The following is a 16,805-nucleotide window of genomic DNA, read 5'->3' as shown; positions in this document are numbered from 1 at the left end:
CAGTTCATATGACCATTTTTGATACTGAGACTAGATAATGACTTCTGGAAAACTTGAGAGCTCTGCTCCCAAGAACGTGTTTCCCTGAACAGGTTCTTGGAGGAGGGGAATAGCCAAAGAGCACTCGAGCAGGACAGAAAAGAGAACCATTCTAAACATCATTTCTCTCCAGTGGCTGCTTTCTCCCCGGCCCTCCTGCGATAGGCCCCATATGTCTGCATTTTTCTGTCTGCTTGACAGCCTCCACAGTGACCCCTCAATCTTGCTCTTTCTCTGATGACAACTTCCGCTTTCAGAGCTGGACTTCATGAGGAGGTAGAGGCCCCATGCGGGCCTTTCCTTTGCCAAGCCTGATGTTCTTTCCTTTGGACGTGGCCCCATTCACTCTTTGTTGGACCCTCTCTCTAGTTTCCTTTGCTTCCTGTTCCCAAGACAGACATACACAAGTTCTGTTCAGGGGATTTTAGGGCTCACCATTCTGAGTAGACAGATTGGAGAAAAAATGACATAGAGGAAGCTGGTTTTCAGAAATTCATTTTCTTTTCTTTTTAAAGTAATGGTTTCTGAGCTGTGGTTTCAGGTGTACTTTTGGCTGCTAAGTGGAAAGTCCCATTGGATTTCCTTCCACTTTTATTTTTAAAGCTCACCCGCCTTACCCACCTGCTGTTCCAACTCCTTCTGAAGGGAATAAAGACAACACAGTGTAGCAGAAGGCGCCTAGGAGGTGGAGAGTAAGACAAATGACTGGTGGGTATTTACTGCCATAGGCAGGTTCCCTGGTCTCTTCTCAAAGACTTACTCTTCAGATCTCCCTGGAGTAGCGGAAGGATCGGGAAAATGTCGCCTCTGGCACGGTGCCTTTGAATGCTGACTTCACTGGGGGGCTTACCTTCTCTGCTATACCTCGTCCACTCCCTCATTTGTGTTTCTAACTAGTAACTACAGCATCAGCAACCAGCCTGCTGTTCCCCGCGGCTGGTTTTCTACATCTGCACGTGGTGCACTCTGGGTACGTGTCTGTCTTTCCTCTTCTTTTTGTCCATAAGGTTTACAGTGCAGGTTCTATGTTGACATCAGCCACTTAACATGTTTACTAAGTGACCACTGGGGACCAAGTAGAGTGCCTGCCGGGTGTTGTCAACAGAGCCCGGAGCTGTCAAACTGCGTGCTCTCCTTCTGCCTCACGCACGGGAATGCCTTTGAATGAGGGCCTCGTCCCTGGCTTGGGGTCCCTGGCAATAGTCTGCAGGGACCACATCTGATCACAAAGCTCTCTCGTTTAGAGTTCGGGGCCTTCCTCCCTGTCCAGGGAGTGGACGGTCATTTATACACAGCCATAATCAGCTCCTGGAAAAGGGATGGGAGTCAAGGGGACCACATACTTGCCAAGGTTTTTAGAATGATGTTTCTCCAAAGAACTCCGAGTTCTTTCAAATTCTTTATATCATGAGGAGACAGAAGAATCCTCACCAGATGGTGAGGAAAGAGCAAACAAAGGTAAAGCAAAATGAAAGGGCAGTCACTTTTGATCCCTACTGGCCAGCTTACCATTCACTAATTCTATTCCAGTACCTACTGTTTAACTTTTATAAGCAGGATAAGAAAACCAAGAGCGACGTAGCTTGCTCATGCGTGGTATTTGACAGTCCCTTTCCTCTGGGGTTTGAAGGAGGGTCCTCTCCTTGACCTTAGCCGGAGGCAGAGGTGATAGCGGACTTCACAAGTGCCCTTTATGCGGCAGGCTTGCAGAGAGAAAGCTGCTGCTGCCTACATTAGTTGTTTTTCATGTTCTCATTAACCCCCCCATGCCCCCCGCCCCCGCTCAGAGGAGACAGCAAAGGTGGGCTTTCAATCTTTCCTTCCTTGCTGTTAAGTGTGACAAAAAGGAAAGCCTCTCTGGAGTGCAGGAGCTATGTGCTGAGCATGTGGGTCACAAAAGAGAGGAAAAAACATCAACCTGACACAGGGGCATGATAAGAAATGCAAGTGGAAGACTCCCAGCTTGGAAGGCACAGAAAAGAGACATGGATACTGGTCTTGCTCTAGAAACGCATCATAAGAAATAGCACGGGCATGCTATTATCCTTCCAATGCCTCAGTCTTTTCATCGTCCCAGTTCACATGCTTTTGGCAATTCCAGCTATGGTCTGTCACACATTTTTGTTATGGGAAACAGTACCATGCTATCGGGCAGTATGTCACCCAGCTGATGTCTCCAGACACCATTATTCTCACAACCCTACCCACATGGCTCTTTACCCAGTTGGGAACAAGTCCTCTCCCTCAGGTTTAACCAATGATTTTTAGTTCCGTGGGACACGATACTATAAAGAACGTTAGAGAATATTTTAAGGCAGGTAAGTGGCTATCAATGGTCTCTTCAGGAGATGGTTACCTAGTCCCTTGCTCCTCAAAGGGTGAGCAGCACTGTCTACCTGGGAACCTGTTAGAAATGCAGAATGTTCCACTCTAGACCTACTAATTAGAGTTGCATTTTGACAAGACTGCAGAGTGAATCTGAGTCAGTGAAGTTTAAGAAGCCCTGATCTTTCTACACAGGTCTTGGTTTTGTGATCCTTTTGATATTTCTATTCAGAAAAGAAAAATAAAATCAGACAACCTCGGTTCTCTAGAAGATCAATTTTTGCTACTGGCCATGCTAGGAAGTTGCCTATATTCATTATCCGTTCTTTCAGCATGGCTAAGACTGGCGGAGTTTCCTCCACGCTCATGAAATCCCACGCCATCGTGCTTCAGGTGGAAGGCGATCAACACAGTTAACAGGAAGAGACCAAAAGGTACTAGAGAGTGAGGTGCCAGAAAGGGCTGAGAGTGAAATCTGCAACTGTTCATGTTTGTAAATCAAGACCTAAACTTTGTATTAAATTTGCCAAACACTGATGTTGAAAATGAGATGGTGGAGAATGCATTTCGTAAGTACTCTTGGAAACAATGCTGACACAGGGTCTTCAGGGCTGTACAGAAACTTTGCAATGAGCACACAACCGTTTGACCAGTGGCTGCTTGCCAATGCACAGAAGGACCCAGTTATGCGGGAGGCAGGCTTGCCCAACGCCATGTCGAGGAAGCTGCCAAGAAAAGACATTCAGAACCAGGAGAGAGTGCTAAGCTGATTGTCTGATGAAGAAAACTGTCCTTTATTGTCTTGTTCGCTTATTCTTGGATTTAAATTTTCGGTACAGTCACTCAAGTATAAAACAAGCCTTAGGATCACACGATCTCAAACACTATTAAAATGTTTGATCACAGACACTCACCAATGCAATTCCCTACTACATAGGACCTACCACTTGACCCAAAGCATGCTTAATCCCCAGCCCACCTTTTCATTAGTTTCTTCATGTTCAAAAACCCAAAGGTGACCTCTGGAAGCAAAGGTGCAACTAAGGTCCTGTAAATGGGTCTCGTAGCACAGCAAGTTGCAACGTGACTTTCCTCTCATCTTTTTCAAGCTGTCCTTCAGTCTTCATCCACAGCCCTCCCTCTCAGTTCCAGTTATGTGCGCTACCCAGGGGGAACTTGTAGTGTTGGCCATATAAGGAGCGCGTCTATAGTCTTTCTTGAGGGCAAGTGTCCAGCCCAGGAAGGTAGAGCTGAAGGTCTACCCAGTGGGAACCACGTCACTCACGCCCCTCTCCTAGAAGGCCTACGGTGATTTCCACGGACACTTGGCCTCTCAGAGAGCTGCCTGAGTGGTAGGGAGCCTGCTTTAGTGTTGCTAGTACCTTTGTTTTTATTCTTAATTATCTCCTTAAAGCAACTGCTCAAAATACCAGCACATGGACAAGAGACTGAACCTTCATGAGAAGCCACCTGCCTTTACCAGGCTCCCCAAGCTCTGCTCTGTGCCTGGATGATGGCTGGGTAACCTGGAAATGCACAGGGACACATCTGCTAATCCTCTAACAGAGGTGTCGCTGGCTCCACGGAAAGCCCAATGGTAACAGTTCCTGCTTTATATTGTTTTACCAACTGAATCAGACCCCCCCGCCCCCCAAAATGACACCATTTATTTGTGGCTGTTATGGACTAAAGCATGTGCCCCCTAAATCCAGATGTTGAAATCCTAACCCCCACACCTCAGAATGTGAATCGATTTGGAGACAAGGCCTTCACAGAGGTGTTTTAGCCGCCCCGGCTCTGCCACTTTGCGATGGCAGCCTCAGCAAACTACTCGAGTGGCCTTCAGTGATAATCAAACACTAGATGGCGGTGCAGCCGGAGAGTCCTGACCCCTTCATGCACATGCTGCCCTCGGATCTCCAGATGTGGTGGAGATGCTAAGTCATGATCCTTGGGGGGACAGACGGGAAACAGGCTGGAGAGACTGGGACTAAGTCCCAGAAAAACCAAGGGAGCCACCAATTTACTTTCCACCCAGATGAACACGGTTTCCAGAATTCACAAAACACACGTTTGATTAAATTTGCTTCTATTTCCTTGCATCCTTTGCTGGTACCCAATCCAATGACAAATAGTTATGATACTTAGGTAAGAGTAATTTTAATCTATTTTTAATCTATTTTAAGAAACATTTACCAAACAAGCCAGACACAGTGCTAGGAAGTGGAACTAAAACTATGATGAACAAGATTGTCCCTGACTTTCAGGAGATTACAGAAGACTAGGAGCTGCAAACTCAAAATGCCCACATGGGTGGCAGGTAATGCCAGCTGTCAGAAATATAACCACCAAGAGTGGTGACCAACAGCTGCCAAGCCAAAGTGAGAATTCAGTTTGCCCAAGGTTTTAAATTGAAGTGAAGCTAGAAATCTAGAATTTCACATACGATCTGATTTAACATACTGGTAGCTAAAATAGTTTATCGTGTTGCTGAGGATTAAACAGACATGGTTACGAGCTGGATCTGGGGGGTGGTGCATGTGTGGGACCCCTTTACAGCTTCTGGGTTCACACTTTATGGGCCAGCGGGGGGATGACCACTGGCACCAAAGACCATTCGGCGCCTTGGCTCTAGTTTAGGTGTGACTGCATGTTCCTCCACTGAACTGCTACACATGCCGGTTGGTCTCCTGCTGTTCTCCTCCTCCCCCCGTTTGAACAGTTACCATATGTAGTTTTCCTTAGCCATCCAGAGAATATTCCCCTCCTCACTTTCTTCTCCCTTGCCACCCACCCCAAAGACAAGTACATGAGAGTTCCTGGTTGCGGCTGCTTGCAGAAGGCCCCTCTGGAAATGGCTGTCTTCTCATAAGCAGACATTATCGGGAGTAGTGGGGCTACTACACACGGCTAAGTCACCTGTTCATGCAAACAAACTCTTATGACAGGTCCCGAGTAGGTGCCAGTTTAGTGAGATAGATCCCACAGTGTTTCTGCTCAGGGGTGGAGGAAAAGAAAAGAAGTCAGGTTACATGGTGTCCTGGGTGCTCAGGGGAGGGCTGGGGGTGCGGCCTGGGAAGGTGGCTCCAAGGCTGAGGAAGAAATCACCCAGGAGAGGTTGGAGGGTGCGACAAGTACAAAGTGTGGAGACGTGAGAGAGCCTGGCTAGTGCGGCAACTCAAGTAGTGTGTGGCTGGAACAAGATGCTGTGCAGGGGAGGCCAGACGTGTAAGGCCTCCTAAAGAGCCTCCTGAGAGCCAGCGGGAGCTACTGAAGGGTTGGCAACGGGAGAGAAAACGGCCAAGCTTGTTCTGTAGGTGTGGAGCATGGGACGGGAGGGTGGGGGGTGAAGGGACACGGAAGCCCAGTTAGGAGACTGCTGTGGAAATGCAGGCAACAGCGCAGGGTGGAGAACAGGCTGCGAGGAGAGGTGGGACACTGGAGGCAAGGGGGTTGTGGGGGGCTGGGAGTGTTGCATCTAGGAGGGCAGTGAGAAGCCAAGGCCGCTCAGCACCAGTGGAGCACGTGGCTTTGCTTGGACACAGCTAAGGTGTCCCCTGGCCAGAAGTGCTTGAGTTTATCTCTCTAGATTCTATCACTAGACCTTTGGGGATCCCTTGCTCAGAATATCTTTGTAAGTACTGAGGTTTCCTGGGCCATAGCCTAAGAAGCTGCAATTTATAGGTTTCCTGTGTCTTAACAAGAGACACAGACTGGTGTCTGTCAGCCTCTCCACTCACTCACAACGGGACAGGCACACAGGCGCACAGGGTGGGCATCCCCTCCACCCTACTGGATCCCAAGACCAGTTTATTGAACAACCTGTAGCGGAGACAGCTGTACCTCCAACACCAAACCCCACCTGCGGGCAATACTGTCTTTGGCACCAACAGTACCTGTGAGTGGGGGAAGCAGGTTACCGTGTTTCCCTGAAAATCAGATCTAACTGGAAAATAAGCCCTAGCATGATTTTTCAGGATGACATCCCCTGAACGTAAGCCCGCCCTTAATGCGCCTTTTGGAGCAAACCTTAATGTAAGACCCGGTCTTGATTTCAGGGAAACATGGTGAACACTCAGTGGTTACTAAGATTCTTTTATGGAGCCCCAGTGAGTAAAATGGGGCCTCTGCCTGGCTGCCTGCCTCCACGTGGTAATTAGCGTGGACTGGAGAGGCCTTTGTGGTGACAGCAGGACCAGAGGTGAAGAGAATGGGGGAAGGATGGTCGAAGGTGAAGGCACCTACGTGAACACATGTAGGCAGGTGGGGGACCGGCCGAGTTTGTGAGAAATCAGGTGGAAGGGGCCAGACTAGAAAGAGTGGCAAAGACCGGGGGCCCTAGAAACCACTGCAGGTTCTAATTAACTGGGGTGAAGTAAAGGAACCAAAAGGCCCACTTGACATGACAGGGCAAAGAGAAGGGAGAAGGAGGAGAGTTGGGAAACGGAGCGCACGAGGCCACGACGACAATCCCGAGTGAGGCGGACCAGGCGACGGGAAGGACAGGAGGCTCAGAAGGAACTCGTCCACCTGGCTACATTCAGAACAACCCCAAACAGCCCTAAGGCATCACAGCCCATCAGAGCGATCTGCTGGCCAGGGAACCCCCGGAAGATGTCCGAGGCTGAACAGACTCACTTGCAGGAACACAAAGGGGCACCTTTAGAGTGAGGATGCAAAACGGTTGGTGTATGAAAAGGCTGCTCCGTATGTGCCACGGCAGATCTCCCACAACCTCACTGAAAAGTTAATTTCTGATTTTAATACGCTGGCAGAGAAAGCAGTAGTGGCTCTGGGACACTTGAATACGGCACCGTTTATTAAGTGCTTGCTACGTGCTAGTTGCTGTCCTGGGCGCCTCACACCCATCATCGCCCAGCTCTGCGCAGACACCAGCCAGCCACAGACCAGACTCTCCTGACTCAGGAGTGGCAACCAGCACCAATCGGTCGAGGGGACGTGACTTTCCCGGGCTGTACCTCAGCGGACCGGGGAGAGAGGCGGGACCACACAGGACACAGCACCACCTCTATCCGAGTTCTGCTCATTCCAAAGACGTTCCCTTCTCCCCAGCTCCATGCCCTGTGAATGTATGCAAACTTTAGCACAAAGCAAAGCTGACAGCATGTGCCAGCAGTAAGCAGTACCCTGAAAGAAGGTCAGCCCTCAGAACCGCTGCTGGGGACACCTTCCAGCAGCACCTGCAGCGGAGCTGGTGAGCCCCGCGCCCAGCCTCGCAGCACACAGCTCGTCAGCGCAGAACGCACAGTGCGGTCCGCTCCAGACCCACTGCCTGCGTCCTGTGGGCCTGGCTGAGTGGCTGCTGCCGCTTCTGTGGAGCTCCTGGAACACAAACAATGCCCTGGACACCTTGAGAGGGCACAGGAAGTGGATAGGTGTACAACTGGAAAGAGCAGCTTTGAGCCGGAAAAAGCTGGTCCACCTAAGCCCTATTCTTTTGAAAGAATGGTCTGTCAGGCCTAACAACTGGGAAGGAAAGCAAGGACTCACAAACACGCAGCGTAGTATGAGAACTGTGACACACAGAATAACTACCAGCCTTCCTTGGGCCCCGGGTTCAAAGCGCTTCCCCTCCAGCCATTGTCCCATGCTACTATTTCAAGGCTGACCTTGGGCCTATGACCAGGTGTGTATCCAGCTGGGGTGCTCCAAAAGGGGACCAGTCAATGCCGGATATAATCTCATCCAAGGCCTATATTTCCAGTGGGTAGAATGTCTTAAAAACAAAACCAAACCAAAACAAACTGAACCGTATTAAATGACCTTAAGAAACCTAACTAGTGGCATAACTTAAGTAAAATACCACTACAGAACACACACAGGCACACACGTGTGGTCTTCCCACCCAACATTTTTAGGGTACTCTAACGTAGCTCACATAGCGCGGAAAGCTGAAAATTATTTTATTTCTTTCTAAGCTGTTGAGGTGTTCATTTCAGAGCGTGTTTGCTCAGACTGCAGAACACACACTGCCACTGTGTCCATCAAGGAGCCATCAATTATTTTCTTTTTTCCTTTGCTTCTGAACAATATGGCACAAGCAGGGCCTCCTACATTCACCAAAGTTGAGCACGAGGCAGCCCTACCCGTTGTAGGATGTGGTTGCTAACGATATCACTGCGCTCTGGGCTTTCCTGCGACTCTCTCAAGCCTTCTACTTTCAAGAAGAAAAAAAATGCAATCACTCTGTCTCTCTCTCTATATATATACATACGGAAAAGGGAATGAAATATAAGGTCCAGCCCATGATCCAAAGGCCCGTATAGAGTTTTTGGCAGATTATAATAGAGTTCTAATATATCTACCTACCTACCTACCTGCCACACCTACAGCCAGGATCCTCAGATTAGAAAGAAATTACTGAGAACCAGTCTGGAATCCGGCCACTCATCGCTAATCCTGGGGGCTAAGAGCCAAACAGTTTAATCCCATTCTGGCTTTTACTGTCCACAGTCCTGGGAGTGCTGCTGAGGATTTCTCAGGAAAGAGTCTGCCCAGGGAAAGCTCATACACTCAGAGACCATTAGGGTCACTGAATTGGGACTCAGTAAAAATCAGGGCAAGGTGATACCAGAATGTGAAGTTCGATAAACAGTTCCTTGCTTCCTTCCTGGTTCCTGTAGAGGCCAGTGGGTCCTCTTCTACATACAAGGGCACACTGTCCCATGCCCCACCGTCAAGGCAAGGCCACAGAAGACTATCAGGTCACCAGATTCTGCAACTGTTCTTCCGTAAGTAACTGTAATTTCTACCTTCTACCTGACTCCTATCTTGATCTTGGAGGTGCTGGAGTTTCCTCCCAATTCAGAGACAAGCACTGCAGTGTGGGCTTGTCTGAACACCCCCCCCAGAGCCCAAGGGCAGCTGGTATGGGAGCTGGCAAGCACCCAAGCAAGAGCCAGAATCTAGGCTTATTTGTGAGTCTCTGGGGCCCTCTGCTGGCTGCCTGCTGTAACTGTTAGCTCCTCACTAGACCAACAGGAAAACTGCACTTCCCTGCTGGAATAAACTTGAGATGGTACCTGAGTTGTGTACTGTTATTCAGAAGCACTGAAGAGCCAGCCCAGCCATCACCAGCACTCAAATATTTCTAGTTACCATGTCTAACATAAAAACCTATCTTTCTTGTCAGGAAATCTATTATATTCGGGCCAGAATCTGAATTCTAACCCTGTTTTATTTCCTATCATCTATCTGGAGTGTTTTAGAAGAAACCCCCCTACTGCTGGCTTCTTTCTGAAAGAGGAAAGTCATCCTTGGCTTCAAACAAGCGTCACAGTTTATAGCTACAGAGAAATGACTGAATTACCACGTCTCCACCAGCTTCTAAGTTTCTGGGAGGAAGACTGCCAGCCCTGTTCTGTGCACATCTCTGTTTTGTTTATTCCAAGGTTTTTCTCAAAGCCTCAAGGGTCAGGCAGGACCCTCGGCACCAAGCCTCATGACTGGCCACATCAAGAACCCTTCCCTGTCCCCTCTCACTTAGCATCAACAATGAAACCCGCTGGGCCAGTTTTCTGTCTGGTGTGTTGGCCCAGGCTTCACTGGTCACAACTTCCCTATGACACAGACAGCACTGGGCAGCTTTAACACTCAGATCAAAGCGTCCAATCAAACGTCACCCCTCAACCCTGATTTTACAAACGGGAAACAGACCTAGAACGAGAAGGGAAAAGACCAAGCTCAAGAGCAAGTTCAGAGATGAGACAGAATTTGTGTCGCCTCAAAGGGTAGTGTCCCCATGGGTCTTCTAAAGAACACTATAAAGGTAACGAAAGGTGAGAGACTCTGAACCAACAAAAACCTTGATGGAATGTGTGCTAACACGTTCATGGTGATACATTCAGAGGCATAGCTGTTAGTTTTGGTTCTTCTCACACTGTTTCTTTGCTCCAGCAGCTGTTCTCCTCATGGCAGGCAGGTATAATCAAGAAACGCCCGCACTTAAAATGCCACCACAAATGTCCACTCAGAGAAGGGCACCTGGGACCACAGTGGGTGCCATGCTGCCAGGACAAACTGTGTGCGTTATGTCCCTTTCAAAACTGCAAAGCCGGCAGCTTCTGGACCTATGTGCTGGCCCACATTTGCTTTTGCTCAGATCTGAACTCCCCCAATTCCCATTCTGAGTCCTTTGGAATCACTGCAAAGGCTGCTTTACAAACGAGCCCTTCACAGGTGTCAGCATCCCTCTGGAAGGGCAGCCATGCAGCACACGTCACTGTTTAGCGTGGGGCTAAAGAACAGACATTTTTCCTTAAAATAAGCCTCATGTATCGGAGGAAAGATAACTACATTAAGCCCCTTTGGAAAGGGGTTTTGAGAGTCATAAGGAAATCGATTCTCTTGGACCCAGGAGTCATTTTCCAGGGATCTATCCTCAGGAATAATTTGAAAAAAGAAAAGGCTTTAGGTACAAAGCCACATGTTGCATTATTTGCAGCAGCAAAACCCAAAAACACCCTACGTTTCCAATTCAGGGGGTTCACGTTAAGTCAATCAAAGTGCATCTTTTTGATGGAATGACAGCCATCCATGACACAGGTTTGCACTGTTTGTCATGTGCAGAAGGCACTTATGTCATGCTGAGTAAAAAAAACAGGGCACAACATTGTACGTACGGCATGATTACAATCATATGGCAAAAAACCAAATGCCAGACCACACACTAAAGACATAGCATCACATGGCAGAAGGAGCCCGGGCAGGGGACCACAGGAATCTGAGCAAGTCCTGTCCTCTCAGCCTCCTCATCAATAAAAATGGGGAAAACGAGGCCCTGGCAGGAATTCTGTAAAGAGAAGTGAGAAAATGTGTGCTCAATAAATGATGGCAGTGACGAGAGATGGGCAGTGCTGCCACACTCCTCACCACACCCTGAGGTAGGCGCCACAGGTACACAGGCATCATGATTGTCACCACTGCACCAGAACTCTGCAAACAATGCGCTGGCCTCAGTTTTGGCTCTGCCATTTATAGGTGTGTAAATGGGTGTGTCAGCCACGAGCCTCAGCGTCCCCATCTGGTAAACTGGGGATAATGCCGCCACCTCTTTCAGGGTTACTCAGGATTGGAAGTAGTTTTTAAAGTGCTTGGTACAGCAGTAGATAATCAATGAGTTGGACAATTATTACTGGGGGGAGTGGGGTGGAAGTTAGATCAGTGTCTTGGGATAAAATCGTAAAAAGCTCACGATGAGCTGAGCAGAGCTTACAGCCAGGTTACTCTGGCCATTTTTTAGAGACAAACGAGAGGGGATTTTCCAGCTTCATTCCAGATGGCAATGCGGCTAGCTTTCATTTAAAGAGAAATGGTAACATTATGATATGACAGGGTACATATGGTGAGAAGGCTGGCCGTGGCTGAGTGAAGGCCTACATAAAAGTAGACAGTGATGTGTGAAGAACAAGGGGGCAGAAAAGCAATTCTGCCTGGCCAGTATTTGGCACTGATCTGTGACAGGTGAACATGAGTTTCCATTAGTTGGGCTTTCTAAGCTGAGCATCTGCATTTAAAAAAGAAAAAAAAAAAAAATCTTGAGGTTCAAACTGCTGCCAGATTTTGTATCCCTGACCTGGCTCCAGGAAGCACCAGCCACCACTCCTGCTGTATGATGCTCCCTGGGGTTCTGGCAAAGCACAAGCTTGGCTATGTCCGTGGCAGTGAGATTACCCCAAGTGGCCGTGTGTGTCTCCAGTCCCACTCAGGCTGGGGTACCTGTGCGCTGGCTGCCGAACACAGGGGGAGGGAGGGGACTCATACCGAGGGGGCTCCCAAGCAGCGTGGGCTCAAGGCACCTCAGAAACAGGAAGGAAAAACAGGAAGGACCTTACTCTTGCAGGTCCTCTCCTCCAGCAAATCAAGGAACACGCCTCACTTTTTTTTTTCAGGAGGCTGAAGAAGAGGTCAGCAAAACACCTTATCTCCCCAAGAAGGAAAATCGCGACCTCCTGGGGCGCTCTGGGGCGCTCTGCTGCTGCTCCCCAACCACAGGCTCCAGCTGCACAGGGACAGGCTATCAGTCAACAACCGGGGCGCCTGTCCTGGCCAGGCACAAGCCGGGTGTGCTTGAGGGTGCCCAGGGACTGCTAGCGATGAGTGCACACGGGAGGAAGTCAGCTTCCGCTGGCTGAACCTCTGCTTCCCCTCGGCCCCGCCACCTTTGTCCCTGGTTGGGCACTGCACATGGACTCTTACCAGGAGCCAGGGCCCTACAGAAACAGGGGTCAGCCTTTAGTCGTCGGGCTCAGCCAGGGAAACGCCCCATGATATTCAGTCCCCACAGACATGGACACGAGTGGCTCTGCTGGCAGAAGCAGCTGAGATGGAAACACAGAGAACCTGAACAAGGTCAGGTTCTTTGCCCCCCAGGCTCCCTCACCTCCACCTGCAGAACTAGGTGGATAAACCTGATTCATGTTAGGAGAGGCGGACTCCAGTGGCCCGTCTGGGGTCCGAGCTCTTCTGTGAGCCCGTGCCTTTCCCTCCTCTCCATAAAGGGCACCAGGGTCGCAGGACTCAGTGGGCAAGAGAGGATTTTCAAGTCTCTGGGAGAGCAGGGCTGCAGACATTGTCCTGTCACCTTATTTTCCTGGGTGCTTAGGGATGCACACTAAACATTACTCCTTTGAAAACACAGCAAGCTACAAGATAAACTCCACAGGGGCAAATTCTATTACCTTTTCCTCTTTCCTCCCCAAACGGAAAGGACAAAATGATTAGCTGAAAATAAGAGCGGAGGGAAGTAAAAAAGCCAAAAGCTGCACCTGACAGAAGTCATGGTTTAGCCCCTCTCCTCACACTCACAGCCAAATGCAAGTCACCAAGGCTGCAAATATCTATCTCAGGAGTAATTAAATCAAATTAATCTCGGGAAAGGGGCTTTAAATATTCAAAGCCCCATTAATCCTCATGCCTTGTAATTAAATATGTATGTTAAGAAGGCTTGGACAAAAGCAAAACACTTTCAAAATATGAATTCTTTACATTGGTAGCAGTATAATGTATTCTAAAGTACTGATCTTGCAGAAAACTATGTAAAAAATTCAGTGAAGCACACACTGTAACAACACGGCAGAAAGAATGTAGATACAATCTCAATCCATACAGAGCTTTAGAAGAATGTGCCTCGATAAACATCTTCACTTTTCAGGCTCCACATTATTTACCCAATGATAATCTCCACTTGGTTTTAACTCTCCCTGACCCTCACCCCGCAAACCGGTCCTGCTGGGGCAACCCCCACCCGCATCTTGGAAAGTCCTTTGCTTCTGCTGTCCTGAGATCCTCTCTTCTACTGTTACGTCCTTGTTATAATGCATAGCTTTGTGTCATCTTCCAGGGATAACCTCTCTTTGATAATCAACCATTAAAGAGATTGGTCACCCCCACATACAGTGTGTCTTGGAGGGACCCAATCTTGCATTTGTAAAATCGAGTGTTCTTGTCAGAAATCTCAAGGAACATTACAGCTGCTGCGTGGTCTCTGACCAGCTCTCGACTCCTTTGTCAAAGAGCCCCCACCTCATAGAACCTCAGCTGCTTCTGACAACTACCCTGAAAGGGGGGTGGAACAGGAATTACCATGTCCATTTTTCTGATGAGGAAAGTCAGAGTAAACGATCCGTGACAGTCACACAGCAAGTAGATTAGTCTGAACGTTATCAGTCCTTTGATCAACTGCTCCTGGTTCCCACCCTCAGTGCCTTCACACCGCAGGCCAAATCACCTACTGTGGGCTCCCACGACTTGTCTAAATTGCTTGGCTCTGTCAGAACTGTAGTTATCAACTATTTCTCAAAAAAATATAGGAGCTGTGCTATGGACCGAATGTTTGTATTCCCAGGAAGTTCCTATGTTGAAATCCTAACCCCCAATGTGATGGTATTAGGAGGTGGGGCCTTTAGAAGCTAATTAAGGTAATCAGAGTGGGGCGCTCAGGAGTGGGATTCATTGTAAGAAGCTCTCTGCTCTGTACCTTGTGAGGATACACAGAGAAGACAGCCATCTGCAAACCCTCACCAGAACTGAAATCAGCCTGCACCTTGATCTTGGACTTCCCAGCCTGCAGACGGTGGGAAATAAATGTTTGTTTTCTCAGCCGCCCAGTCTGCAATAGTCTGTTACAGCAGCCTGAGCTAAGTAAGACAGCTGGGTCTGTAAAGCTTGTCAACAAAGCTTTCTAAGGTAGTGATATTTGTGGTAATGGAATTTTACCTACAAAAAATCTTGTAAGATAAAAAAGCAGAATCCCGGATTATTCCAATTTCTTTCATTAACAGGTTCGGTTGAATGTATCTCTCAGGAATACGAGGCTCAAAATCAAAACCTAGAAATTCAGGGAACAGGTGGAGTTTTTAGAAACCAAAGAGCACTCGTCTACTTTTTGGACAAAGATAATGTCCAAAGAAGAATTCTCAGAGTGACACCTGGACCTAAACATCGCAATTAAGTTTCTTTTAGGTCTGAAAATCTGTGATAAGAACCTCTGCCCCTTGTAAGATTCTGAGGTAAGCAGATTTCATTCCACAGGATAAAACCAAAGTAGAGAAATTAAATGCCCCCAAATGAGGAGGAATCAAAAACAATACAAACACTCATCTTTTGTTTAATCCCTAAACCCCAGGGGAGGGAGAACATAAATGAAACCACCCACATTTTCAAGGAGCTAAAGGTTAAAGGTCCTAAGAATTTTACAAACATCCCTTCCTTCAATCCTAAAATAACGAGATAGGTAGGTATCACCATACCCATTTCACAGATGAGGAAACCAAGTTACTAAGAGATTGAAGGACTTGATTTAGATCACAGTACGCCCCAATTCTTATTGTCATACCACAATTAAGAATCTATCATACTCTTTCCTCTGTTTTCTGGCAGGAAAAAAACAGCTGTTCAGACAATTTTACTTTCATTTGAGGGTAAGTCCTGGGGCTTTTGAAAATGAAACTAAAGAGGTGAATGGTCCTGGAGGTAAATAAACACCAGAGGAACAAACATGTTCAATGAAAAAAGTTTCTGTGTTTTGATTCTGGTCCCTAATTGAGAAAACTTAAAACACTTATTTTAATATCAAAGTTTTTGCCTAATGACTTTCACTTACTTCTACACGATTATAAATAAAGACCTTGACACAGGTTTAACAGATGGAGGGCACAATGCAGTTCAAATAAATAAAACAGAATTTTACTATCTAAATTGCATGAAGCTCTGCCAAGCTTTCCTGGAACAATCATGAGAATATTCTTAACAGAGTACATTGCCGCTTTACGTCCTGGATTCCTATCGCTGGCCAGTGAGGGCACCAGGCTTTCGTTTTGCTGTTAAAAGCACAGAGTTGTGTAAAGCTGTTAAAAGCATAGAGTTGTGTAAAGCTGTTAAAAGCATAGAGTTGTATAAAACTGATAGGTATTTCTAGCAATGATTAGCCTTCTTTCAATTATTTTTAAATAGAGAGAACAGTAGACTAACAAGCTATAAAAAGTATTATATAAGTAGACAGGAAATGAAGTAGGATGCTAAAAGCCTTTTTGTTTTTTTTTTTAAATCTCTGCTGACATTGGTAAAACAAAAAAAGATACATGTACAAACTAGGAAATACAAAAATGTATAAACGAAGACTGAAAGCTCCCCTCTGATTTCAAACCTTCCTTTTGCAGTTTTGTTTTATTCCAGAAAAATACAAAAGCAGATATTTAACAGAGAAATCCTTTACATTTATGTACAAGGAGCCAAAAGCTCATACTGCACACACTGTACCTTGCTTTCACTGGACAGTACAATTCTTGGAGATAGTGCCTATAAATCTTTTTTTTTTTTTTTTTTTTTTAGAATGGGTTATGTGAAATCTTGTTGGTGACTTTCTAGCACTAGGCAATTCTCAATTTACCTATCTCACTTTCTCATCAAGAGAAGGGTAGCTTTTGATAAAATAGGACACAGGCTCCTAACTGACAACAGCTAACATTACTATCGTGTTTCCCCGAAAATAAGACCTAGCGGACCATCAGGTCTAATGCGTCTTTTGGAGCAAAAATTAATATAAGACCCAGTCTTATATTATATAAGACCCACTATATTATATTATATTATACTATATTATATTATACTATATATTATACCTGGTGTTATATTATAGTAAAATAAAACCGGGTCTTATATTAATTTTTGCTTCTAAAGACGCATTAGAGCTGATGGTCTGGCTAGATCTTATTTTCGGGGAAACACGGTACGCAGATCACTACTTTTTAAAGTAAAGTTTAAGAGACAGACCCTGAACTCAAATGTTAACAGAATGAATGAACAGAAAAAAAAAGGGCTGAATAAAGGAAACAACCCCTTTTCCTCATGTGGATCCGAAAACCTTGGGGGAACATGTATGACTCTGCTGTGGAAGAACAGGAAGTCATGCCCACAGCCAG

General features: G+C 46.9%; 1 protein-coding gene across 3 annotated transcripts in view; it reads right to left on the bottom strand.

The window, feature by feature from the left end:
• Nucleotides 1-16,805, bottom strand: part of RNF216 (ring finger protein 216) — a 116,242-nt gene that overhangs the window by 35,576 nt on the left and 63,861 nt on the right. The window lies entirely within an intron of this gene.

Source organism: Rhinolophus sinicus, linkage group LG10 (genome assembly GCF_036562045.2).
Source record: "Rhinolophus sinicus isolate RSC01 linkage group LG10, ASM3656204v1, whole genome shotgun sequence".
NCBI lineage: Eukaryota > Metazoa > Chordata > Mammalia > Chiroptera > Rhinolophidae > Rhinolophus > Rhinolophus sinicus.
The sequence above is the reverse complement of the archived record's forward strand: the minus strand, read 5'-3'. Positions and strand labels throughout refer to the sequence as shown.